At 43.1% G+C, this 27180-nt stretch overlaps 1 protein-coding gene and 1 long non-coding RNA gene across 3 annotated transcripts in view; one reads left to right on the top strand and one right to left on the bottom strand.

Moving 5' to 3' along the window:
• Positions 1–6776, bottom strand: part of LRRC8B (leucine rich repeat containing 8 VRAC subunit B) — a 42614-nt gene extending 35838 nt beyond the window's left edge. For both annotated transcript variants that reach the window (XM_072997914.2, XM_072997915.2), the window contains exon 1: positions 6561–6776. The gene's annotated coding sequence lies outside the window, so the exon portion shown is untranslated. The remainder of the gene's footprint in view (positions 1–6560) is intronic.
• LOC140706687 (uncharacterized) lies at positions 6775–14278 on the top strand. The gene is made up of 2 exons (XR_013544511.1): positions 6775–6936; positions 7432–14278. It is a non-coding gene; the product is annotated as an uncharacterized LOC140706687 (long non-coding RNA).
• Positions 14279–27180: the final 12902 nt, after the last annotated feature.

The raw sequence follows: 27180 nt of genomic DNA, 5'->3' as shown, positions 1-27180 counted from the left end.
TGTCACTGTACGTACATTTGGCACTTCACCATTTAGATTCCTGAAAGTGGAAGCTGAAACATGTTGTTTTAATACTTCTGTCTCTTAGTTGCTCTTATAAGTGTGTGTGTGTGTGTGTGTGTGTGTGTGTGTGTAAAAAGTAATAATACAGTGGTGCCTCGCAAGATGAGCGCCCCATTTAACAATGAAATCGCATCACAACAAACTTTTTGTGATCGCAAAAGCGATTGCTTTACGATGTTTTAAATGGGGTTTTTTCGCTTTGCGATGATCGGTTCCCTGCTTCGGGAACCGATTCTCGCAAAATGACGATTTTCGGCCAGCTGATCGGCGGTTTCAAAATGGCCGCCGGGTTAAAAAAATGGCTCCCCGCTCTTTTCTGGAATGGATTCTTGCTGCATGGGCAGCGAAAATGGCCGCACTATGGAGGATCTTCGCTGGACCGTGAGTTTCAAGCCCATAGGAATGCATTAATTGGGTTTTAATGCGTTTCTATGGGCTTTTTTATTTCGCATCATGACATTTTCGTTCTACAGCGATTTCGCTGGAACGAATTAACATTGTAATGCGAGGCACCACTGTAGTTATAAGCCTCTAAGTCAGGATAACATTTCATGGGACAAATTTTAGCAAACTAATCCAGAAATGTATATACTCAAAAATACGTCTTTTAACCATTATGATACTTGTTGCTTTTGCCACAACAATCCAGCACAGCAAACCACTCCAACATTTTAGTAAGCATCCTTTCAATCCTCACAATGCAGTGCAGCCAATGCCTCCAATAAGACCTTTTACAAAAGTACTTATTCTAGATATTAAAACTCATGCAAAACACTACTGCTCATGGTAAAAGTATGTACAAAGTAACTATATTATTCAAGGGTGTTTCCTGCTTCCCACCGTCATCAGTTTACCTTTGGAAATACAATACAGTCCAATCAATGCTAGAATTATTATTTTGTAAAAGCAACTGCAAAAGTGAAAACTCAAAATCTCCTACCCCCACCTTAGTTAATTTCAAGGTTTCAGACTGCTTCAGGCACATTCTTAGAGTTCTGCTGAAGTAGAGTTAAGGTAAGAGTAGCCAATATTTAAACTTAACACCTAATATTTACTCTGCATCATGAATACAGTATCAGCATCTCGCTGCCATTTGATTCCACTATCAATGCAGCAGCCAAACAAAAATTCCAAAGTACTGTATGCCTGTTTAATTTAAACTTTGCTTGGGCTGTCCTAGCTATTTTCAACTCAAATGTAAATTGTGGAATACATGCCTCAGTTGCCTTTATTGTTACACAACCAAGGCAGAAATGTCAATCTAGAGTATTTCGTGTCAACAAAATAAGCAGTCAGAATTTCAAACAATAACTGAGCTGGCATAATGTCACAAAAATGTACTTTGATTGCATAACAAGCAGACCTGAGTTCTTGCACTAGCATAACAGAAGGAATACCATCAGCCAGAAGCAGATGCATACTCCTGTGCAAAGCTAGTATAAGGCACAAGATGGAGAAAAATTGAGAAGGGACGAGAGTTCAGTTGCCTATGTTCTACCCTAAAGGCACTCCTTGACTTATAAAACTGGTCCTGATTTTTAATACTATACAAGATGTATACCTTTCAGTATGATTACTTAAACATTTAAAATACACATGGATTCAACTTTACATAATATGGATTCACTATTTTAGAGGGAAATATATGCCTTTCAAAATTAACATGCTTAATATCTTATTAGGTTCAATGGAATTTAGTATTTATAAGCTGTTCTGAGAACATAGGGGTAGGTTAAATGGTTGGAAAGTATCATTTTGTAAACCTAACATTTTCACTGAAGGCAAGACATGCAGGGCAACCCTCTGCATGCTCATGCAGAATAAAGCCTGAAATGTCAATGCTAGCCTTTTGGAGTATACCACCAGCAGAACAATTCCACGAAGTGCAATGTGGGTACAGTCTGTGGCAGAGAAAAGACCGTTTTCCAAGCCTTGCTGGTCTTGCAGCACCAGGTCAGAGCGTGTGTTTTATCCTTCTCTCTTTTTTCCTTTCTGTTTTTCCCCCCTGCACCACAGCTGGCATAACCCTTACCCTTGTGAGGTTATTCAGATGAAGCGTCTAACAATTACAGTGGTGCCTCGCAAGACGAGGTTAATGCGTTCCGCAAAAATCGCTGTCAAGCAAAATTGTCGTTAAGCGAAACACGGTTTTCCATAGAAAAGCATTGAAAACCGGATAATCCGTTCCAATGAGAACGGACTGTCATCGTAAAGCGAAAATCACCACAGGAAACATAGTTAAGCAAAATGCATTTCCCAAGCGAAGACAGCTGTCTAACGAAACAGCGACCATTAAAAAACCCATTTAGCGAAGCAAACCCGAGCTGTCAAAACATCGTAAAGTGAAAAACAGGGACCTAAAATTTAACTGTCTTGTGAGGCAAGGTCCCTAACATCGTAAAGCAAAAATCGCCCATAGGAAACATTGTTAAACGGAGCGCAAGATCGCTCCGAAAACCTCATCGTAAAGCGAATTAGTCGTTAAACAAAGCAATTGTCTAGCGAGGCACCACTGTATATGGCTTTGGATTCAGTAGATCTAAGGCCAGCCCTGATTCATCACTGGAATCTCTCCTCTTGGCTTCTACTGCATATTTGACTACCATAGTGGTAGAACTCTTTGCTGACAATTAAGGAAACACTCACAGAGCAGACCAGCTACCCACCCTCATGATGTCCTCCAACTGATCCTTATTCTCTTACAGACCACCAAAGCTTTGCCAGTGACATATGCATTGAAGCATATTTGGGAAACATCACTGAGAATCTGCTAAGCGAATACATTTTAAGTACCACATTATATTTTAAAGAGTTAAAAAAACACAACACCACAGTTAAATTAAGACCAACGTCAAATGCTTGACTGCCCATGCCATCCCAGAATATTTATTGACTGACCACAAGAGACAAAGACTTCTCTTGCCCCATAACTGGGAAATGTTTTTCTGATATATGACTATTTCTTTTATTCTTATTAGTCTGAATGTGTAGTATCTTCTTGTTTCTGTTGTGTTAGCGCTATTGGTTTTTGTTATTGTTTGTGGATATTGTTATTAGATGTATTTTTAATATTATAGTGGTTTCATAATATGTACATTGCTCTGGGTATCTGCAGCAGAAAAGCAAGATGGCAACAATAATATCATCATCATTCATGTTCTATATTTGCTAATCAGACAGCACAAGCCAACAGTTGATCCATGGCAGACATTTTAAAGTCTTAGATACATATAACACAAAAGGAGGAGCAATGCTTAATCTGCTCACATGCAATTATAACTCAACAGATACAATTGAGCCCCTCAACATGTGCCAAGGTTTCCACTTAGGAACAGGGTAATATACTGTAATCATTTTCAGTCCCTTTTATTTTATTCTGATGGATTTAAACAGACACTCATCTAAGATGAATTTCCACTTAGGGACAGGATAATGCAGTCATTTTCAGTCCCTTTTATTTTCTTCTGATGGATTTAAACAGATACTTATCCAAGATGAGTCATATCTGCTGGGTTTTGCTTTGTGGATCAAACATAAGGTAAGCATAATAAAACACACAAACATCCAGGTTTAAGTTTTCATTGTCAGTATTGAAAAGCTTACATGTTTGCTCCACAGTCAAGTTAAAAAAAAGAAAATGCACTAAATGAAAAAGAATCAGGGTTTTAAAGCATGTAGAAACCACATTATAGTCAAACTTAGCTCTCACTTTGGGAGCAAGTGATTCCAAGTTAGCAGTTAATGTCACATTAGCTCTAAGTATGGGCTTATTTGATTTAGGATGCTAAATCCATTTCACACCAAAAAGTGGAAACACACAAAAATATTTTATTCTAACCACTGTTATACATAATATTGTATTTTGTTGCCAAGCCTAAAACAATAAGAGCACCATCTTTTACTTACTCTAAACCCATTCTGTTAATCTTAAAGTAAAAAGGGGTGATTAGAAACATCTACAGAGGCAATGGGACAAGCTGATCCCAGTTTTCATGCTCTGCCAGGGGAGAACATATTTTGCTTAACAGAATGCCCCCAACCCCCAGCAGTTACTTGTGCTAGCTGGATGGCTGGCATATATTTTGGGACTTTTAGAAAGGATTTTGGACCTTTTCAATATAATTCTATTCCTTGCATGCCTAACGAACATTATTTTAGGCCTCTCTATTTCTGCAGGCCCACAAGGGACATGAATATAGCGTTAAAATGCAAGTGTTTACTCAGAAAGAAGCTCCAGTGTGTTCAATGAAATTTCCTCACAGCTGTGTGTGTATGGAGCCAGATACTCTCCATATGCTTTGGACTACAGCTTCCAAAATGCCTAACCATTCATTTGCAATGTGGCTTAATGGGTACTGTACTTAAAAGTATCTATAGAAACCTAGTTGAGGAATGGTCACTAAGCCCATTTCATTTTCCTGAGTCGTTAGTTAATGATTTCAGAATTATTCTGTTACTACTACATTTCTTTTGTGTGTGTGTGTACCTATTTTATTTAAGATTTAACCACAAGGTGCCTTGAGCACATTTTAAGTCAGATGAAAATATGTTAAATAAATAAGCCTCAGTATAAGAAATCCAGCAGTGCCATATCAGCCTCTGTCAAGAAGTATTTACACACCAGATAAAGGGGCAGATTTGGTCCTGTATTCTTATTTTTCTGAAGTGTATGTGTGTTTGGTTCAGCAATTTATTTAGGTGCATGCTGGATTCCCTGGAAAATGCTTACAAAAAATAATCAAAGCATCTACTGTCACTTGCGAACAGAGTCATAGTCCAAGATCAAATTTGATCAATTACACTAGAATTTTCTGCAGGTTCTAGATTATATTTCTATGGTAATTTCAGATTTTGTGCAAAATGGTTTCTTTCTGATATCATATTTTACCTATTGAAACTCACATTTAGAATCTAGCTAACATTCCTTCCACCCTGTCTACACTTTCTGTTCCCACTACTTCACTACCGCAGGAGGCATAAGTAAGGGCTTCTGCATATCTTTAACCTAGACAGAGCAGCTTTGGACAAGCCAGGATCTACTGGCATGAATGCATACTCTGGGAACATAACCAATAACCTACTTCAGTCCAAAGATTTCATAAGCCAGCTACATGTTAGAGCACATGGACCACCATTTCATATTAAACGACATGAACAAACACACCCCAAAGACACATTTTTACAACAATATATAGTAAAGCTCTATTTCTTAGGACAATTACAGGAAAGCTCAAGAACTGTAGATGAAAAACATCCCCAGTCTTCCAAAGATGTGCCCATATTAGTCTCTCAGTAAGTCAGCAAAATTAAAAGAGGTGGGGAGAGAACAAGGACAAAATACGATGACTCTTCAAAGACTAAAAAAAATTGTTTTAGTGTGAGCTTTAATGGTTCAATATCTCAAGAAGTTGATTTCAACCCATAACAGTTCACAATGAAACAGATTTTTAAAAGACTTTAAAGTACCTCAATATTTTTTCTATTTACCTTCTTTAATTTTGTCAACATCTTAACATCTCTGACTTCAATCACATATGGGTAATTAAACTCTACGTCACCTGAGCACTACAGACCTCGTTGGTTCAAAGAGTTTCACTGGAATTTGCAAGAGGCCCGGTTCACAATGAACTTGCTAGGAAAGTACAAGATGAAATATTAACTCCTAACTAATTCTAAGTCGGCCATTGCACAGGCTTGTTTAAGGAAGCAGAAGTTTGACCTGTATGAACAAGAGGACCAATTTTGTAAAAGAACGTGGGGACAGAAAGATGTTATAACATGTATTTGAAGTGGTTTCAACACACATTCACTTCGCAGGAAGAATTTCTTTTTTCAGACCAAAAAGTTACTTCTATCATAGGTAGAATGCTAGTCTTCACCCAGAAACTGCCAGGCTCCCAATTCCCACCTAGGTACTACGTACATATCCTTTCTGCTGGCCATTGCCCCCTTTTAAAATCGCTTGACAGTGGGCAGCAGCTTCTTGGTGCTGAAGCAGGAATCAAGCAAGAGCCATGTAAGTACTCACAAATATATTACTTCATAGCAAATGCCTTTTGTGCTCTAGAGTCCACTTCTATTCAAATTAGAAACAGTCTTGCATAAGATCCTGCCATTAACTGCCTTTGCTGCAACTCACTAATACTGTACAGCTGCTGGACAAGAAAAAGCACTTGACACATGCCCTGAGGCATGTTTTCTTAATTTTCAGGAATTGGCTTTTTTTGGGGGGGGGGGACAGGGGTGGAGATAATATGGCCAAAAGCGGAAAGAGAAATTTAAAAAAACGTTTCTTATAGAAAGGAGACGGGAAGGCACAGGTAGTTTGCGCCATACACACACGCAAGGAAGGCCATGACCCTCTCCGACGGGAAAGGTCAGGAAAAGAGCAGGTGGGGGAGAGACCCTCGGCGGGAAGATCGAGGCAAAACCCTCTTGACAGGTGCTCCCGCTCCCGCCATGCCTCTCCCCTGGCCCCAACTCCTAACCTCGCTTACCTGCTCCAGCTGCCGCCGCCGCCACCGCCTCCCCTCCTGGACTCTGCCGGCCAGCCGGCCCGCTCTGCCTCGGGGGGGGCGCACCCGGCCACCGGTTCCTCCGCACCACACCTCGGCAGCGGATGCGGCGGGGGGGGGAGAGAGAGAGAGAAAAAGGGAGGGAAGAAGAGGGGCAGCTGGAACCTCGGGGAGAAGGGATTAAAAAAAGGGGGGGCAGCTCGAGCACCGGCTTCGACCAGCGCTCCTCCGGCTTGAGGCTCCGCCCGGCTCCTTGGGCGCGTCACGGGGCCGCCTCTGCCAATGGAAGGCCGGCTGGCAGAACCGCTGACTGGGCGAGGAAAGAAGAGGAGCGCACAGCGCGCGGGAGGAGGTGGCGGTGAGAGAGAGAGAGAGAGAGAGAGAGAGAGAGGCTATTATAAACCCCCCCCCCGCTCCCTCACCCTCCCCCCCCCCGCCCGAAGCTGGGGGTGGAGGTTAGTGTGAGTGGGTGGGAGACAAAAGAAGCCTTCGAGGCTTTCCCGCTCCTCTCCCCGCCAACGTGAGGGGTGAGGCGGCTGAGCTCGCCCTCGTTGGTTGCCTCGGCGAGAAGTGTGGGGCAAATGGGCGCGCAGAGGCACCGCGTATCCTCAGGCGACCCCTGTATGAAGCGCCCTGGCAGTTCCCCGAGGCACGCATGTTTCCTTACATGCAAGCCCCAATTAGGGCCGCCCCGGTGCCTTCCCGGGCAAATAATAAATAGGCACCGCGTTGCAGCCTCCGCAGGTTGTTCTGAGCGAATCGCCTTGCGAAGGGGGTGGGGGGTAGGAAAAAAATAAAACTGCCGAGGAGGACGCTTTTATTATCTCGTCGCTTCTCTTTCCACACCTCGCAGGCCATGGCTAATAACAGAGAAGATCTACCGATCGTTTTCCTTGTCAATTCTGATTTCTCCGAGATTTCACCGAGGTGCGTTGAGACGATGGGAGAATAAGCCTTTGCCGTCTCGTTAGTAGACAGCAGACGGTGGTTATGTGTATACTGTATTTACATATAGACACGAGTATGTAACCCTGTGTTTGTGAGCAAATGGTCTCCTCTGCAACACAATACGCCTCTCTAAGGGCGAGTAGATTTTGAGCATACAGTACTGTATTTTAATTTGTACAGAATTTCCCTCACCTGCTCTGCTCGCCATTAACAGAACTACACAATCGCACCCAAAATCGAGGAACTGATACTCCATAAATAAACAGCTTGTTTCCACAGTCGTGCACTATCGTGATCAAAAAAAAAAAAAAAAAAAAACATGATGAGAAAGCGTTTGTATACTGGAGAACTGCCTGCCATTCTGGGTGTTAAACCAGGACTTCATGTGAGCCCGTGGTGAAATTAACATGAGGAACAGCTAGTGGTGCATTTTGCAGCAGTCAGGCAAGGAAAATAGACTTCAAAATGGCGTGGAAATGAAGGGGGGGGAGTCTTGTGGATGCCACCAGAGGGCTCTATAGATACTAGTGCCTCAGAACCAACCGAGTGTATTGCACTATACTGTTAACCTGAATTAGATACATATGTGCGATGAATGCTCAGATTGCACCCAAGAAGTATGCCTTGAGCATGAGAGAGTCTTGTCTCACCACTGCAAGAACAATGCCTCCCACGTAAATTATGGGTCATTGGTACACCCAGCATTTCTGACAGAATGAACCCACAGCCCAAATTTTCATTTAACTTATAAAACCCAACAGTTGCTAGCATCTATCACTAGCTTTAACCTTCTTAGGTAGAGAACGTCAACTGCTGGAAAATTCTGCCACCTGATTTCTGGATGGATTTAGGTATCTAGAACATATATTACATTAATTTCTCCCCCAATCAGCACTAGGTACTGGTTGAGTTCCATCCAAACCTAAATTTAAGGTGTTGGCTGATCTTTTTAGGCCTCATTGGCCTGACACCTGGGTTCTTTATGCATCTTTGTTTTCCTATCAAGGTGTTTATGTCTATAACCTTCGTCTAACATCTGAGGCACAGTTGAATGCATCAACTCTTTTTTCAATAGCTATACCTGTTTCATGGAATGCCCTCTAGGCAACGCTTGGAAATGTAACTTGCCCATGTGGTCATGCTGGATGGAAGACTCGGGAGGTTGCATCCAAAAATTAACTTTTCTAAGCTCTGCCTGGAGGTTTATTCCATTAGAATTCTGGTCAAAATATGGGTGTTCTAGAAGGCCTTTGTTTTAATGTTCTCTTGGCTTTGTTATTCTGTTGCTATTTCTGTATGACAAGTGTTTCTCGTTTCCTATGCTTTACATTGGACATGTACAACATAGTGCAAGTTGTTCTGAATTAATCATATTAAAAATAAATAGCCCTCCGGTGTATTAAATTAGTGTTTGTTGTAACAGAATAGCATGGCAGCATCTTTAAGGAAGGGAAACAGCTTGATTTTTAAATATAAAAATATAAATAGATAAACATCAAAGTAAAGGAAATCTTTATGTTAGTGAAGTTAATAATTAATTCTGAGTGTTATACTAGATGGAAAAGCTAATGAATTTGGTAACACTATCTTCTGATTGGAGACAATGCAGCCAAAGGAAAATTCTGCTAATGGGAAATATTTAATTACTGGACCGCTATATCCATGCGATCAGTAACTGTGGCTTCAGTTATCCGCTGCATAAAAATATAAATCCCCCCCTCGAAATACATATTTCCAAGATGTATTACCAGAACTGGTCAGTAGAGGGAACCAGAAACTATGCTATATACAGTACAAGGTTTTGCATATCTGTGGTTTCTAGCATCTGTGGGGTGGGGGCTTGGAACTGTTCCCCCTGTAGATACTGCAGTCCTACTATAAATGTAAGGATGCCATGAAAAAAAAATTAACAGTGATCTGCCTACATGATAGACAAATCCTGCAGTTGTGTTTAATCAACTTAGGGCATAACCCAGGCAATGTTTGGAAACTCCATAAATATGAATCACAGGATAATAATTCCAGGAAAAAGTGTCTGCATATGAAAAAAACACTGGGGAGTAGGTGCCATTCTACTTAATAAAGCTTGCATTTAGTTGACATAAATGAATTACACGTCTAGTCTCTTTTGTCCCATATATGAGTAGTGCAGAGAATAATTCACAGACTCTCACTTCATCACATTTGAGGAATCACAGTCTGGATGTTACTTGTGATATGACACAGTGGCTCAAAAGCAAATTTTTTTGGGGGGGGGAGAAACTCTTTACTAATAAAGTGCATGGTCAACATTTTCTTCAAACATCTAAAGGTTTAAACAAGAGGAATAGTATCTGCCTCAAAATGGATAGGATATAAATAGGATATAAATATTTAGGCTACAGTCCTGTGACCATTTATCAAAAAGCAAGTAGAACACAACTCAGATTAGGCTTCAGTAAGCTTGTGTTGTAGTAGCACCTTTTAAGCCCCACTGACTGTACTTGTGATGAGTTGTTTGGTCAATGTAAACATAAAGCTGCACAACTAAATGTGTACCCTATATATGCAGTCACATGATATATCTACATATTCTGAATGGTGAAATCAAACAGAATAAAAAAAAAACCCTGAAGCTGTGTGGTTCAAGAGTAATATTTTTAATAAACAGGATTGGGTAATGTTTTTATTGTGTTAGCAAAATATTTCTTTAAAATAAAGAAGAAATAAAAGTTAAAAAAAGAGAGGGGAAGTAACCAAGTTTGAAGTCTTTTAGAGCACCTTATCAAGCTGGGCATTCCAAAAGTTAAGAAAGGTTGGAAGAGATGCAGAGAAGCTGAAAAGTTGTTCTCGCCAGATTTTGTTGCCAATGGAGATAGTTGCTTTCTCCAAAAAGAGAGAATGTAAGTTTGGAACATCAGCTTAAATTCTGTATTATGAGGTTGTGCCTCAAGAGATTTAGAAACAACTGCCTGTTTTGCACTCTAAAAATATGGGAATCACAAGCATACTGCAAAATATCCATTTTCCTCCTTTTAGTTAAAGTACATTGACCCCTGCACTGGCACAGAGCATAAATAGCAAGTAACATCACAACCTTCGTATAAACCAGATTGTTATTATGGCAATCTCTGTATCAGCCAAGCTGATTAAATTTAGTTGGTGCACTTGGCCGAAAGGCTAACTGAAGCCTAATTATGTTTATTATCTGGTGCCTGGAGGAAGATCATGCAGAGTACTTCTGCTGGTTGAGTCCTCAGTACACTACAGGCCCCCAAACCCCCTCTTGTGTTATAGATTGCCCAAGTGGTTGTCTGTAGTATTCTCCATCAGAAGTAAAAGAGAAATGTATTAGAGCTGAGATCTATGTGTAAAAAAAACCAAGAAAAAATGGGTGGTACATCCACTGGACCATGAAAATACTCAAGAAGAAAAGAAATGTATGTGAACATTCAACTCCATCAGAACTCTTCACCAGCTTGTGTAATACAGTACCAAAACAGACATTCATGTATTCACCTTTTGATACATGTTATTCCTTTATTAAATTCACAGCTCAAGCTATGAATCTGGCAATCATTCTTCGTTTGCTATTCATTGTAGCAATTAATTTATCCCAACTGGGTCAACACGAGGCAGCCAAATGGCTTCACTTTCTGTGGAGTTATAGCTTCATTTGTTTATTAGCCAAGTTAAGCACCTCCCAGAGCACAAACCTCTTTCTCTCACATACATACACTCTCCTTCATTCTCACACAGACATGTATTTTCAAGTTGCTGTATTTCTGAAGCCCTGGAGGTATGGTTAAATTGATGAAATACATTTTTTTCTGGAAGTGTATTTTATTTAAAATATTGTTACGCTGCCTTTTTATCCTTTAAGAACCCAAGGTGCCTTGCATCATTAAAATACGACATTTACAAACTACAAATAGCAACCTGCTTTTCCATATGCTCCAAATTACCACCCTGTGAGGGCAGAACTTAAATGCCAGTTGAGGATCCAACCTGCCTCTTTGGCAACAACCTGCTCTCCTTATCTTGGCCCAATTACCTCTGTCGATGGAAAGGAAGAATGGGCCTGAAGTAAGGTGAGAAACCTTGTTTACTTCCAAATTTTCTCCTGTAGGGAGGAGAGAGACAGGAAAGTAAACTCAGCTCTTGCCTTCTAGGAGTATTCTCCAGCAGAATCTTTTCTCAGAATTAGCAACAGCTGGGAGAGGGTGGCTGAACTACTCCCACCCTGCTGTTGACCTAGCAAGGATGCTATCTTCTGCAACCAGGTCCTGTTTTTCCCATCATGAAAGCAGGTGGTGAGGGGGCTAGTACTGTCTTGTTTTAGTTTTCCCTACTTCCTTCTATCTTAAAGGTAAAGTTGCACAAGAGACAGCATTTTAAATCATATCTTTCCAGAATTGGAGTGGACTCTGTATCTCAACTGTAACCTCTCCAATATATGCTGTACATTTCTTTCTTGACTCAAAAAAGACACAGGGATATTTCAGCCCTGCCTTGTAACAGGCATCCCCTTCTTTTTGGTGTAACTAGTGCAATACTGCAGTTTAAAAGCAACTGTTCCTATCTAGTTGAGTACTCACTAATAATTTATGAGCCCCTGAGGTTTCCAATACCTTATTTCAGAATCAAACTTTAACTGGATTACTGATGGTATAACAAGAAACATCCACACAGCTATACCAAAGCAACTACCAAAGCAAGCAAAATAACTAGAAATCCACTTCTCATCATTGTTTTAAATACAGATGTTCAAGCTAACATTTGTCAAAATGAATCAGGATACATTAAATCAGAACCTGCAAATGCATGATGTCAGTGCTCTGACTTTCCCCTTGCTTATTCCTAAATAATTTTAGCAGGAGGTTGAGCTATAAAAAGGAAATGTTGGAGTGTCTAAGAGACGAGTGCTGTTATTTTAAAAAAGCTTATGAAATGCAAGAACATTTTAAAAGGCAGTGATTAGAGTCCTGGACTATGAATAGGGTAATTTGGACTTTAATCCCCATTTGACTATGAAGCCTGCTGAATAACTTTGGTTCTGCTACTCTTTCTCAGCCTCATTTACTTCACAGGGTTGTTGTGGTGAGGAACAGGATGAAATATATCTCATTGAGCAAGCTGGTGGAAAAGTGGGGTACAAACGTTACAAATACAGGCAAATAAATATGGCCGAGTAAAAGCATTCTCTATACATGTGAAGGAGGAGTGTGTACAAGTCAGCCGTCCGTAGTGATAGAGTCCATAGAAGGAGGAGAAGAGGAGAAGACTGAGGAGGAGCAAGGGACCAAAGATGTGACAGTTGTGAAAGAGGCGGGAGAAGTTGAATCAAAGGAAAAGGCAGGAAAGGTAGAGGTTTGTTTAGTGGAAGAAGATAATAAGGGGAAGAGGGTGGAGCAGGAGATGACAGTGTGGGGGGAGGATATAAGTGAGGAAGGGGTACGCTGGTTCAGTTTGGTCTTGGCAGATTATGAGAGAAAGAGAGCACAGGTGTGGAAGAAGGAAATTGAGTAGGTAAGAACCCAAGGACTTTTGAGAGACTTCCCAAACTTGAAGGTGGGAGGACTGCTGTGGGAACCCAACCCAAGGGAAGAGAAGCCGACTCAGTTCCTAACGAAAGAATGGACTGTGATCGTGGTGCCGCGTGAACCTGAATTGCAGAGAGAAGCTGAGATAGCCCACAATCGTTTTTATGACAGACCAGATGAGCAAGGTTGGATTAGACACACATGTTGTGGGATGATCTGTGCCCTGAGAAGTACTCCTCCCCGAAGACTGGACTACAGGGAATGGCATGGGAGAACCCCCCCCCCCATTGAATCCATGGGAGTATGGGAAGAGTTTTAGTTCTGTCAGTTGTGGCTTGTTGCCTGAGTTAAGAATCTTTGATCCCATGAATAATGTGCTGGAGGACAATTTGAAAATTATTAAGATGTCTCCTCTGTTATTTCCGGCTGAAGGTGAGGGGTTGCCCAAAGAAATCAAAGAACCCAATCACAGTGGCGCCCAACGTGGGGCAACTCTGCTGGCAGGAAATGAGGAGATTTTGAAATTGCAGCAGACAATAGAATGACAGGAAAATTAATTGGGAACTTGGCGGAACAACAGATCTTGCTAACAAGACAACTGTTAAAACAAGAGAATGAAGGGGAGAAAGGGGAGAAGACCATGAGTGGTAGTCGAAATCCATGGATAGCAGGACCCACCCCGATTCGAATACAGAAAATGAGCTCAACAGATGTTCCGGAAGCCTACTTACATACATTTGAGAGAGTGGCCACTGCGGCAGGGTAGCCAAAAGAACAATGGACTTTGATTTTAGTCCTGTGCTTAACTGGGGTACTACAAGAAGCATAGTCATGTTCCTGTAATTTTCTTGTACCTTTACTTCCATCTCAAGTAGAAACTACAGCTTAATTTTGCTAGCTCTTCTGTTTTCTATATAGTGCATTACTACTAGTATAGAAGAGCAAAAATGAAACACAGGCTTTGATATATTAGGGGGCAAAATACAAAAATGTGGCACTTTAAAGACAAACTTTTACTTTTTAATGTTGGCTTCTCTGGATCAAGTCCACTTCCTCAGACATTAGGATGAGACTATATGACTTTGCTAGTGTCAGCAGATCTGCAGGGCAATTCTAGCCATTGTTCTATAATCTCTCCTAATCTAGCCCAATTGATCTGCTTGTGGAATATCACTATGACTAATGGTCTTAAGTCCTACATTAAACAGAAGATCCCCCTCCCCCAAAAAATCAGTGCATGATTAAAAAAATATGATGTTCTAATCTGGATCATTCCCATGCCTAGTAATGCTAGGGTGAAAAAAAAATAAAAGCATGTTCTTAAATAATTTTTCTCCTATATTGGTAACAGTTTTCCATCAGCTAAGTACAGTAGATAACTTTTAATTGTTGTATTGTGTGGTGAAGTGTGGATGCCCAGAAGTATGTGATTAATTATTGCTCATTCTTATATTCAGAATCCATTTGTCTTACGGTAAAAGAATCATGCTTCACTTCCCTGCTTATTGAGAAGTTCCAAAGTGAGTAAGTAAATTTCCATCAAAATGTGCATGAAGCATATGAAAAAAATGATCTTATTATAGTAAATATAAATAACATTGGTTTAAAAAATACAAATGAAGGTTTAGGAATCAATGTACAGTATTTTACAAACTTGTTCCACCCACACCCCTTTTCTTTTCTGTCTAAAGCTGTTGGATAAATGCCTTCTTTAGGAAATGCTGCCCTCTACTGTCCAATACAGGGGAAAAACTTTAAGCATTCACAGTACAGTACTGTACTTCTAGCTACATCAACTTAAGAAACTACTTAAGGATGTGACGGACTGTGGTTGATCCAGCTCAGTATTGTCTTCAGACTTGTGGTGGCCTTAAGTACTGGTAACCAAGGTGCACCTTTCATGAGAGATACTGTCAGATACTGTGTGTTTTTATTTGGATTTCTTCACTGAGAATGGGATTGGACTTGATGGCCTTGTAGGCTTCTTCCAAGTCCATTATTCTGTATTTCAGAATTATTTATTTCTTTTCATTTGTATGTGGTCTTTTCCCTAATTAAGACACTGAATAGCATGCACTTTAGTTTAGCCACCTTCTCCTTCCATGCACATCTTCCCAATTGGAAAGATTGACACTATACTTTGATTAAATATTTAGTCCTGTTAAAAACAATAGTGCAATGCAGCATTTACTTCTTCACTGTTGCTTCATTTTTATCCAAAGCAGGGGGTGGTATCTCTCAAGTGCTCTGGACTTCAGCTCTTCAAATCTTTTTCTATTAGCTTTGATGACTGGAGCTTCTGGGTGTTGATGCAAAACACCTGAAGCATCAAAAGCAGAAAACCACTGGTATAAAGCAGTGTTTCTTAACCTTGGGTTATTCAAGTGTTTTTGAACTGCAACTCCCAGAAACCCCAGCCAGCACAGCTGGTGCTGAAGGCTTCTGGGAGTTGCAGTCCAAAAACACTTGAGTAACCCAAGGTTAAGAACCACTGGTCTAAAGCAACTAGATTGAACAATGTATATTAGATCTAGATTGAACAATGTATATGCCAGGTTGCAATCATTATAATGCATCATTAATGAACCATATCCCATTTTAAAGAACTGAATTTCCTTCTCACAGATCTTAGGGGTGGTAGGCTATAGTTGATTACAGGGAGTTTCTTAATTTAAAACAGTTACTCAAAAGGAACAGAGAAGAAAGACACATACACAGGAACCAGATCCCACAAGAGCAATGTTAAGGTTTATTCAGGAAGCCCTGCTACAAGACCTAACAAAGTCAGCCACAATATAAAGGGTTTATTCATTTATTCACCTTCCATATGCTGTCAACTGTCAGCCATGATAATCCACATTCTTCACTGGATAGATCTATTAGTGTCTGCAAAAGCACATAATAAAGCATATTATGTGAGGTTTCGATGTTTGCCTCTGTGTTAACTCCAAATAAATCAGTGGACTTCCTTGGTTTTGAAATAGGTGTAACATTTATTGCATTATTTAACAATAGTCCAGTGTCCATAAACATGTTCCAACCCTTCTCCCGTTCAGATAACCAGTCTGTCGGGGGCTTCTACTCTTCAAACTTGAAGGGGTTCCCTTCTTGAACATTCCAAGGTCCTGGCCATTCCAGCGGGGTAACAGGGTTCAATAATAATCCTTCCCCCCCCCTCCAGTAAGGGGATGTTGTCCTCATCCCAAAAGTCAATCCAGTCACCGTCCCGAGTGGGTTCCCCCATCTGCCACGGTCTTCCCCGGACTCCATCCTCTGCATCTCCCACATCCTCCATTCTATCCTCTCTATTCTTTCCCTCCCCACCTTCTCCTTCTCCTCCCTCAATTTCTTATGCCACTCTCTGGTCTCTCTTTCTCCCCAATAAGAGGGTTTGGAGTTCAGCTCTCTTCTCCTTCTCCTTCGATCATCCGCTTCCTCCTTGGGGACTCTTAACTTCACTTTGCCAGTCCAACGATCCTCAATCCAGATTCATTCCCAGCCTGCTAGGAGTGCTCCCTTTCCCCCTTTTATATCCACCAACCCCGCCTCCACCACTTCCCACACTTTCCCCCCCCCCTTCCCACCACACCGGTCCCGGGCTGTTCAACCATCAACTCTTTCGAACTCTCCTCTATCTTCCTAGGGTCTGGTTTGGGTTGTTTCATCTTCTTATGCAGGGGAATAGGTGGAGCCTGACTCTCCTTATGGACTGAAGGAGGGAGGGACAACACTCCTGTGAGAGGCACCTTGTCCTCACCTCCTGTCTCACATACCCCCCATCTGAGAGGGCCGTCCACGCCACCTCACTACTTGCCCAGGGTCCCTGCCGAGAGAAATAATCCACATTAGTGTGCTCCTTCCCTTTCCTGTACTATACCATGGAAGCGAAGGATTGTAGTGCGAGATACCAATGGGTTAAGCGAGGGTTGGTGTCTTTCATCTGGACCAACCACTGGAGAGGAGCGTGGTCAGTAAGTAGAGTAAAGGGCGCACCTAGCAGATAATATCTGAGGGCATGGGTTGCCCAACGGATGGCTAGAGTTTCCTTTTCTATGACAGTGTATTTTCTTTCTCTAGGGGCCGACTTGCGAATTAGGTAAAGGACTGAGTATTCCACTCCATTCTGAATTTGGGATAATACAGCCCCTAAACCCATGTCCGAGGCATCGGCAAATAATACAAAGGGCAAATGGAAATCTGGGGCAGACCTTGTAGGTAACTCACACAAAATTGATTTAAAGGTCTGGAAAGCCTCTTCTTGGGGTCCTTCCCATTTCACCCATCTGGGAGCCCTTTTTCGTGTGAGGTCTGTCAAAGGGGCGGCTAGGGTGGAGAACTGAGACACAAACTGACGATAATACCCTATCAAGCCCAAGAACTGTTGTACCTCTCTTTTGGTCTGGGGACTGTGCTATTGGGTTATCTTAGTGACTTTTTCTTCCTGGGGTTGTATTTCACCGTTCCCTACTTTGAACCCCAGATACTCTACCTTGGGGAGGGCTATTTTACATTTTTATTTTGGGTTGGCTGTCAGCCCAGCCTTTCTCAGCTCTGTCAACACGCGGTGTAAATGTGTTAGGTGGTCCTTCCATGATGAACTATATATGATGATGTTGTCAATATATGCTGAGGTGCTGTCTTGCACTGGGGTCAGCACATTGTCCATGAGGCGTTGGAATGTCACTGCTGCCCCGTGCAGCCCAAATGGCATTTTTGAGAATTGGAAAAGGCACCATGTGTGGAAAAAGCCGTTTTCTCCCTCTCCTGGGCCCTTAAAGGAATCTGCCAGTAACCCTTAATCAGGTCGATTAATGAGAGGTAGATAGCACATGCTAGCTTGTCCAACAGGTCCCCTACTTTCAGCATCAGGTAAGTGTTGAATTTAGAAACCATGTTTAGCTTTCGGTAGTCTATGCAGAACATTACTGACCCGCCAGATTTAGGCACAACCACAGGGTAACTGCGCCATGGCCCCTTACCGGTTCAATGACCCCCAGCCTCAACATTTCCTGCACCTCTCCTTCAATCACATGGGCTAGTTGTCAGGGCCATGTCCTCCCATTCATCCTTACTTCTGCCCCAGGAAGTGTTTCAATGCTATGTTCCACTTCGTGAGTACAACCAGGAATTGCAAAGAACATATCAGGGAATTCTTTCTCTAATTCCTTGATGTGATTCAGTTGCTCTTTATCTAACCTGTCATCTGTTACCACCAAAGAGTTCGTCTCAGGTTTTCTCAGGATGGCTTCAGGCCCTAGCTCCGTGTCCTCACAGTCTCCAAACAGTGCTTCCCTATCCACCCATAACTTAAGCAAATTCACCTGTAATACTTGTAACTTCTTTTTCTTATCTTCCATGTGCGCCTCATAGTCAATGGCACTTTTCTTGCAAGTTACCTCGTACGGCCCTTGCCATCTGGCAAACAATTTTGCTGATTCAGTGGGGAGTAGTACCAAGACCCTTTGACCTGGCTGGAACCCCCGGAGTTTTACCCTGTGATCATATTTTTCTGGTACCCTTGAGATCGTCCTAATGCCTCTTTAGCTAGCTTCCAGGCCGTATCTAGACTTTCCCTCATGTTCATTATCTGTTTAAACACTGGTTTTGAATGGTCAGTTCCTTCTTCCCATTTCCCCCCCCAATAGATCTAGAACCCCCTCGGGGATTTCTTCCATAAAGCAATTCAAATGAGGAGAACCCCGTGGATGACTGGGGGACTTCCCTTACTGCGAACATCAAGGGGGCTAGATAGGAATGCTTTTGTTTTGGCTTCTCCTATATCAACTTTCACAGCATCCCCTTTAAAGTCTGATTAAACCTTTCTTCCAGGCCATAGGCCTGGGGATGGTAAATTGAGGTCTTCATAGGCTTTACCCCCAACAACTCCCACATTTGCTTAAACGTAGCACTCATAAAATTTGTCCCCTGGTCTGTTAACACTTCTCTAGGAAACCCCATCCTTAAGAACACCCCGATCAGTTCCCTGGCCAGTACCTTGGTGGATGCTGTCCTTAAAGGTATGGCCTCCGGGTACCTGGTGGTGTAATCAATAATCACCAGCACATACAGATGTCCTCTCGCAGACTTGATCAACAGTCCCACAATGTCTAGGGCAGTCCTATCAAAAGGGCAGTCAACCAGGGGCATGGGTATCAATTCTCCTCTGGGTCAGGGTTTAGACTGAGTCACCTGGCATTTTGGGCATGAGCGGCAATAGCTTTCAATGTCTTTGCTCATGTGTGGCCAAAAGAACCTTTGCTGCACTCGTGCCAATGTCTTTTGCACACCCAGGTGTCCCGCGACTGGTACGTCATGGGCCAGTTTCAGAATTTTCCATCTGAGTCTCTCTGGCACCACCAACTGGGTCTCTTCCAACCCGGGTGATCTCCTACACCTACCTTAGCTGATGTGGCATATATGTCCATCCAGGCGCTCTCCTCAGCTGGGCAAGATTTTTTTATGTGGCCGTACTGGCCACACCCGTAACACGCTATCATTCTTTCTTTGAGTGTGTTCCACAGGGCTGGTTGTTTCGTCTGCCCCGGCTCTGTGGTAATCATGGGTCTTGGCACCCGGTTCCCTGTGGGGTTCACGAACTCAATGTGCTCGGGTCGGGCCTTTCTGGTGTTCATCATGGTCAGGCCTCATGTGCTCGTTCCTGCTGCTTCAGCCATCTTTTCTCTGATTCTAGGTCTTTCCACCTGCGTCACAGTTTTGTTCCCCCAGGGCTCTTCTGCTCCTATATAATCCTCTAGTAACATCACAGCGCCCTCTAGGTCAGCAGGTTTGTTTTTCATTAGCCAATTCCTGGGTCCTGCCCCTAAGGCTGATATGAGTTGTTCCATTATTATGATCTCTAGCACTTGCTTGGCCTTTCGGCTTCACCCATCTTGTGGCGTTGACTCGAATCTTTTCTGCTACGGTACGTGGGTGTAGTCCCAGTCATAATCTCAGGTCCCGGAATCTCCTTTGGTACGCTTCTTCATTTAAGCTTAACGTGTTGAGGGAGACCCGTTGGGTACAGTGTGAGAATCAACACCCAGTGTTCCACTGGCCACTGGGCTGTTGTGGTGACCCGTTTGAAGGTGTTGTCCCATTTTTGTATTTTTATTGGTGGGTGGGTTGCAATCAATGTTTTCTGTGGAGTTGCGGCTGGCATAGTGGAATTGTTTAGTTGTGTTTTGGATAGCTGGGTTATCAGCAAGTGTTTTTGGTCTGCTGTTTCATCAACGTTTCCTGTCCTTCTGTCACTCTGCGGAGCCATTCATCTGTTGAGCCTTCTGTTGTCGAAGGCCCCACGTTGGGCGCCAATATGTGAGGGTTCGATGTTCGTCTCTGTGTTAACTCCAGAAGGGACAATATTCAGAAACAAATGGGAGGCTGTTTCAGTCTTCTAATCTAAGACATTCTATTGCTGACTTAAAAGTGGTCGTTATTGAATAGAGTAGTGGTTCCCAAACTTGGGCCCCCAAATGTTCTTGGACTAAGCCTTCCCCAAAGCCTTCACTGCTAGCTGTGCTGGCCAGGATTTCTGGGAGTTGTAGTCCAAGAATATTTGGGAACCCTGGAGTGGGAACCACTGGATTAGAGGAACTCCAGAGGGAGATTCCAGCCTGAAGCTGCAAAGTTAAAATCAAGGGATGCCATTTTCTCATCTCCACCCTGAATTGTGATAAGGTTTATATCCCACTATTGGTGTAAACTAACTTAGGAATCCTATAATGACTGTTATCATCAGTAACTAACATTCTGAATGGTTCTTGTGTTTATTTAACATAATTTGTTAGAAATGTTTTTTTAACTTTTAATTTCCATCTGACCTCATCTTTCCCCTCTCTTAACTTGTTTTTATGTATTGAGAATAGCACTTCATTCATTGATGAAGTGGGTGCTACAGTCACGAAAGCTTATGCTATAATAAATGTGTTAACACTTGAAGTATCGAATTCATTATTGTTTTTTATTACATAGACATCTTGAGCCTTACTAGCATGGAAGATTTACCCTGGCTTTCCTCATGAAACAAGACAAGCCAAACAGTGGATTTTGAAGATTGAAAGAAAGATATTTTGCTATTTCTGCACAGCAAATCGTGCTAAAATGGTTTGAAGGTAAGAACTGCCGTCCTGAACCGGTGAAGGCATCATTAGTTTGAGTCTTAATTTAAAAATGAACAGATATGTGGTGGTCATAATTATAACATATTCACCCATTTTAACAGGTGGTTAATTATTTCTTTCCACATTATAGTCCTGGTAGTCTCCACTGTTTCTTCCAGATTCACAGATGTTCTGAAAAAAATTTTCATTGGTTTTAATCTGGGAGGGGTGGAATGATAGCCAGAGTGGATACATATCTGATGTAGATGTTTTAAGCATCTCTACAAAAATGCAAAGTTTATACATAATTCACCACATCTGAGGTGTAGTCACCTAGTCCTGATGTAGGTCAACTGAAGGATTGAAGAAAATTTCTCCAGAAAATTTCTGAGAGGTTTGAAAATATTTCTCAAAACAAAATAGAACTTGAGCATCACGTATACTAATTAAAATAACACACAACTTCCTCATCACATTGGAGGAGAAAAAAAGTGAATGGATAAATTCATCCCTATTCTTTCAATTTCTTCTTAACATGCCATTTTCCTGCATTTACCTTTGGATGTCTCTAATTGATGGTTATGAATATCTCTATTTAAAAATCGGTTGTGTGTTGATTAATTGTGCTATCACTATGACAACAGAACAAAACATAAATTTAAAACTATGGAAAGACTAATGGTTTGCACATCACATATTAATATACAAATCCTATCTTCTTTGGCTTAGACATTATGCACATAAATAGTGTTATATGTGTAGGTCTTTCTGTTTTAGTGATATGCTAGCACACAGTACAGAAGCGGATGCCACAAGCTCTTCCACCCTTTCTCCAGGAAGCAATCCTGTCTTTGGTCTCACATGCCTACATTTTACAGTATAGAAGCCTCCTAGGCCATTGAACCTTAGAGAGAACAAATACATCCTTATTGTCTGGAATCGTCAGGCCAGACATAGTGCCAGTTGGGAGAAGTCAAAGGAATGCGGGGAGGATGGCTGTGATGGCAGAGGAAAGTAGCAAACGCTTCCTAGGCTGACACAGAGTGGTGGGGAGGGCATGCATGACAAATCAACAGGGACATTAGCCTACACCCTGCAATGAACCCATCTGTGCCTCTTCAGGGATGTGGTGGCGCTGTGGGTTAAACTGCAGAAGCCTCTGTGCTGCAAGGCCACAAGAACAGCAGTCATAAGATCGAATCCACGCGACGGAGTGAGCTCCCGTCACTTGTCCCAGCTCCTACCAACCTAGCAGTTTGAAAGCATGTAAAAATGTGAGTAGATTAAAATAGGTACCACTTCGGTGGGAAGGTAATGGTGTTCCGTGTCTAGTCATGCTGGCCACATGACCACGGAAACTGTCTTCAGATAAATTATGGCTTGGAAATGGGGATGAGCACCATGCCCTAGAGTCAGACATGACTGGACTAAATGTCAAGGGGAACCTTTACGCCTCTTTGGTTGTTTCTCCCTCTTACATGCTATGACTTGTTTGCTCAAGATCTTGAAATGAATTATCAAAGAGCTACGCGGATAACATATTTGGGTCCATGTTTCTTGTTGGAGTGTCTTTTCCCTATGTCACCTACCTGCACTACTGTATTAGGTCCGCCAAGGCAACACCCCTCCAGGTGGCCACCTCCAAGGAGGCCAGGAAATCATCTGCCAGGGCCTTCTTTGTGGTGGCACCAACACTCTGGAACCAACTCCAGGTGGAACTCTGCCTGTCTCACTCCCTCCGTTTAAAAAAGGTGCCTAAAAACTCTTTTCAGAGAATGAGGCTGAAGTTAGCTTCTTATTCGGCCAGCTTCTTATTCACTTCTTATTCGACATCCAGCTTCTTATTCACTTCTTATTCGTGTCCCAGCTTCTTATTCAGAACATGTTGTATTTAAACCATTAAACCAAGTTGGATCACTCAAATATCAGGGTATTAATAATAAATCATAACTCTAACACAAATTACAATAGTATTTTGCCTGGCCCAATGCTGTTTTGGGCACGGAATAGGCTGGCAAAGTGGGCGCCGCTGCATATTTTAGCATTTTGAATAAGAAGCTGGGGTTCTGCAAGGGCTAACGAGCCTTGGGCAATAACTTTCACACCAGAAACCGACAGAGGGGCGTCACGTACACATGACCCACTTGTATTTTGCATTGCCCAACGCCGTTTTGGGCACGGAATGGGCTGGCAAAGTGGGCACCGCTGCATATTTTGCCATTTTGAATAAGAAGCTGGAGTGTTGCAAGGGTTAACGAGCCTTGGGCAATAACTTTCACACCAGAAACCGACAGAGGGGGCTCACGTACACATGACCCACTTGTATTTTGCATTGCCCAACGCCGTTTTGGGCACGGAATAGGCTGGCAAAGTGGGCACCGCTGCATATTTTAGCATTTTGAATAAGAAGCTGGGGTTCTGCAAGGGCTAATGAGCCTTGGGCAATAACTTTCACACCAGAAACCGACAGAGGGGGCTCATGTACACATGACCCAATTGTATTTTGCATTGCCCAACGCCGTTTTGGGCACGGAATGGGCTGGCAAAGTGGGCACCGCTGCATATTTTGCCATTTTGAATAAGAAGCTGGAGTGTTGCAAGGGTTAACGAGCCTTGGGCAATAACTTTCACACCAGAAACCGACAGAGGGGGCTCACGTACACATGACCCACTTGTATTTTGCATTGCCCAACACCGTTTTGGGCACGGAATAGGCTGGCAAAGTGGGCACCGCTGCATATTTTGCCATTTTGAATAAGAAGCTGGAGTGTTGCAAGGGTTAACGAGCCTTGGGCAATAACTTTCACACCAGAAACCGACAGAGGGGGCTCACGTACACATGACCCACTTGTATTTTGCATTGCCCAACGCCGTTTTGGGCACGGAATAGGCTGGCAAAGTGGGCACCGCTGCATATTTTAGCATTTTGAATAAGAAGCTGGGGTTCTGCAAGGGCTAATGAGCCTTGGGCAATAACTTTCACACCAGAAACCGACAGAGGGGCGTCACGTACACATGACCCACTTGTATTTTGCATTGCCCAACGCCGTTTTGGGCACGGAATAGGCTGGCAAAGTGGGCACCGCTGCATATTTTGCCATTTTGAATAAGAAGCTGGAGTGTTGCAAGGGTTAACGAGCCTTGGGCAATAACTTTCACACCAGAAACCGACAGAGGGGGCTCACGTACACATGACCCACTTGTATTTTGCATTGCCCAACGCCGTTTTGGGCACGGAATGGGCTGGCAAAGTGGGCACCGCTGCATATTTTAGCATTTTGAATAAGAAGCTGGGGTTCTGCAAGGGCTAATGAGCCTTGGGCAATAACTTTCACACCAGAAACCGACAGAGGGGGCTCATGTACACATGACCCAATTGTATTTTGCATTGCCCAACGCCGTTTTGGGCACGGAATGGGCTGGCAAAGTGGGCACCGCTGCATATTTTGCCATTTTGAATAAGAAGCTGGAGTGTTGCAAGGGTTAACGAGCCTTGGGCAATAACTTTCACACCAGAAACCGACAGAGGGGGCTCACGTACACATGACCCACTTGTATTTTGCATTGCCCAACGCCGTCTTGGGCACGGAATGGGCTGGCAAAGTGGGCACCGCTGCATATTTTGCCATTTTGAATAAGAAGCTGGAGTGTTGCAAGGGTTAACGAGCCTTGGGCAATAACTTTCACACCAGAAACCGACAGAGGGGGCTCACGTACACATGACCCACTTGTATTTTGCATTGCCCAACGCCGTTTTGGGCACGGAATAGGCTGGCAAAGTGGGCACCGCTGCATATTTTGCCATTTTGAATAAGAAGCTGGGGTTACTCAAGGGTTAATGAGCCTTGGGCAATAACTTTCACACCAGAAACCGAAAGAGGGGGCTCACGTACACATGACCCAATTGTATTTTGCATTGCCCAACGCCATTTTGGGCACGGAATAGGCTGGCAAAGTGGGCACCGCTGCATATTTTAGCATTTTGAATAAGAAGCTGGAGTGTTGCAAGGGTTAACAAGCCTTGGGCAATAACTTTCACACCAGAAACCGACAGAGGGGGCTCACGTACACATGACCCACTTGTATTTTGCATTGCCCAACGCCGTTTTGGGCACGGAATAGGCTGGCAAAGTGGGCACCGCTGCATATTTTAGCATTTTGAATAAGAAGCTGGGGTTACTCAAGGGTTAATGAGCCTTGGGCAATAACTTTCACACCAGAAACCGACAGAGGGGGGTCACGTACACATGACCCAATTGTATTTTGCATTGCCCAACGCCGTTTTGGGCACGGAATGGGCTGGCAAAGTGGGCACCGCTGCATATTTTAGCATTTTGAATAAGAAGCTGGGGTTCTGCAAGGGCTAATGAGCCTTGGGCAATAACTTTCACACCAGAAACCGACAGAGGGGGCTCATGTACACATGACCCAATTGTATTTTGCATTGCCCAACGCCGTTTTGGGCACGGAATGGGCTGGCAAAGTGGGCACCGCTGCATATTTTGCCATTTTGAATAAGAAGCTGGAGTGTTGCAAGGGTTAACGAGCCTTGGGCAATAACTTTCACACCAGAAACCGACAGAGGGGGCTCACGTACACATGACCCACTTGTATTTTGCATTGCCCAACGCCGTTTTGGGCACGGAATAGGCTGGCAAAGTGGGCACCGCTGCATATTTTAGCATTTTGAATAAGAAGCTGGGGTTACTCAAGGGTTAATGAGCCTTGGGCAATAACTTTCACACCAGAAACCGAAAGAGGGGGCTCACGTACACATGACCCAATTGTATTTTGCATTGCCCAATGCCATTTTGGGCACGGAATAGGCTGGCAAAGTGGGCACCGCTGCATATTTTAGCATTTTGAATAAGAAGCTGGAGTGTTGCAAGGGTTAACAAGCCTTGGGCAATAACTTTCACACCAGAAACCGACAGAGGGGGCTCACGTACACATGACCCACTTGTATTTTGCATTGCCCAACGCCGTTTTGGGCACGGAATAGGCTGGCAAAGTGGGCACCGCTGCATATTTTAGCATTTTGAATAAGAAGCTGGGGTTACTCAAGGGTTAATGAGCCTTGGGCAATAACTTTCACACCAGAAACCGACAGAGGGGGGTCACGTACACATGACCCAATTGTATTTTGCATTGCCCAACGCCGTTTTGGGCACGGAATGGGCTGGCAAAGTGGGCACCGCTGCATATTTTGCCATTTTGAATAAGAAGCTGGAGTGTTGCAAGGGTTAACAAGCCTTGGGCAATAACTTTCACACCAGAAACCGACAGAGGGGGCTCACGTACACATGACCCACTTGTATTTTGCATTGCCCAACGCCGTTTTGGGCACGGAATAGGCTGGCAAAGTGGGCACCGCTGCATATTTTAGCATTTTGAATAAGAAGCTGGGGTTCTGCAAGGGCTAATGAGCCTTGGGCAATAACTTTCACACCAGAAACCGACAGAGGGGGCTCATGTACACATGACCCACTTGTATTTTGCATTGCCCAACGCCGTTTTGGGCACGGAATGGGCTGGCAAAGTGGGCACCGCTGCATATTTTGCCATTTTGAATAAGAAGCTGGAGTGTTGCAAGGGTTAACGAGACTTGGGCAATAACTTTCACACCAGAAACCGACAGAGGGTGCTCACGTACACATGACCCAATTGTATTTTGCATTGCCCAACGCCGTCTTGGGCACGGAATGGGCTGGCAAAGTGGGCACCGCTGCATATTTTGCCATTTTGAATAAGAAGCTGGAGTGTTGCAAGGGTTAACGAGACTTGGGCAATAACTTTCACACCAGAAACCGACAGAGGGGGCTCACGTACACATGACCCACTTGTATTTTGCATTGCCCAACGCCGTTTTGGGCACGGAATAGGCTGGCAAAGTGGGCACCGCTGCATATTTTAGCATTTTGAATAAGAAGCTGGGGTTACTCAAGGGTTAATGAGCCTTGGGCAATAACTTTCACACCAGAAACCGACAGAGGGGGGTCACGTACACATGACCCAATTGTATTTTGCATTGCC

This window comes from Pogona vitticeps, chromosome 4, assembly GCF_051106095.1.
Source record: "Pogona vitticeps strain Pit_001003342236 chromosome 4, PviZW2.1, whole genome shotgun sequence".
NCBI classification, from domain to species: domain Eukaryota; kingdom Metazoa; phylum Chordata; class Lepidosauria; order Squamata; family Agamidae; genus Pogona; species Pogona vitticeps.
This window is presented reverse-complemented; position numbering and strand designations above follow the sequence as displayed.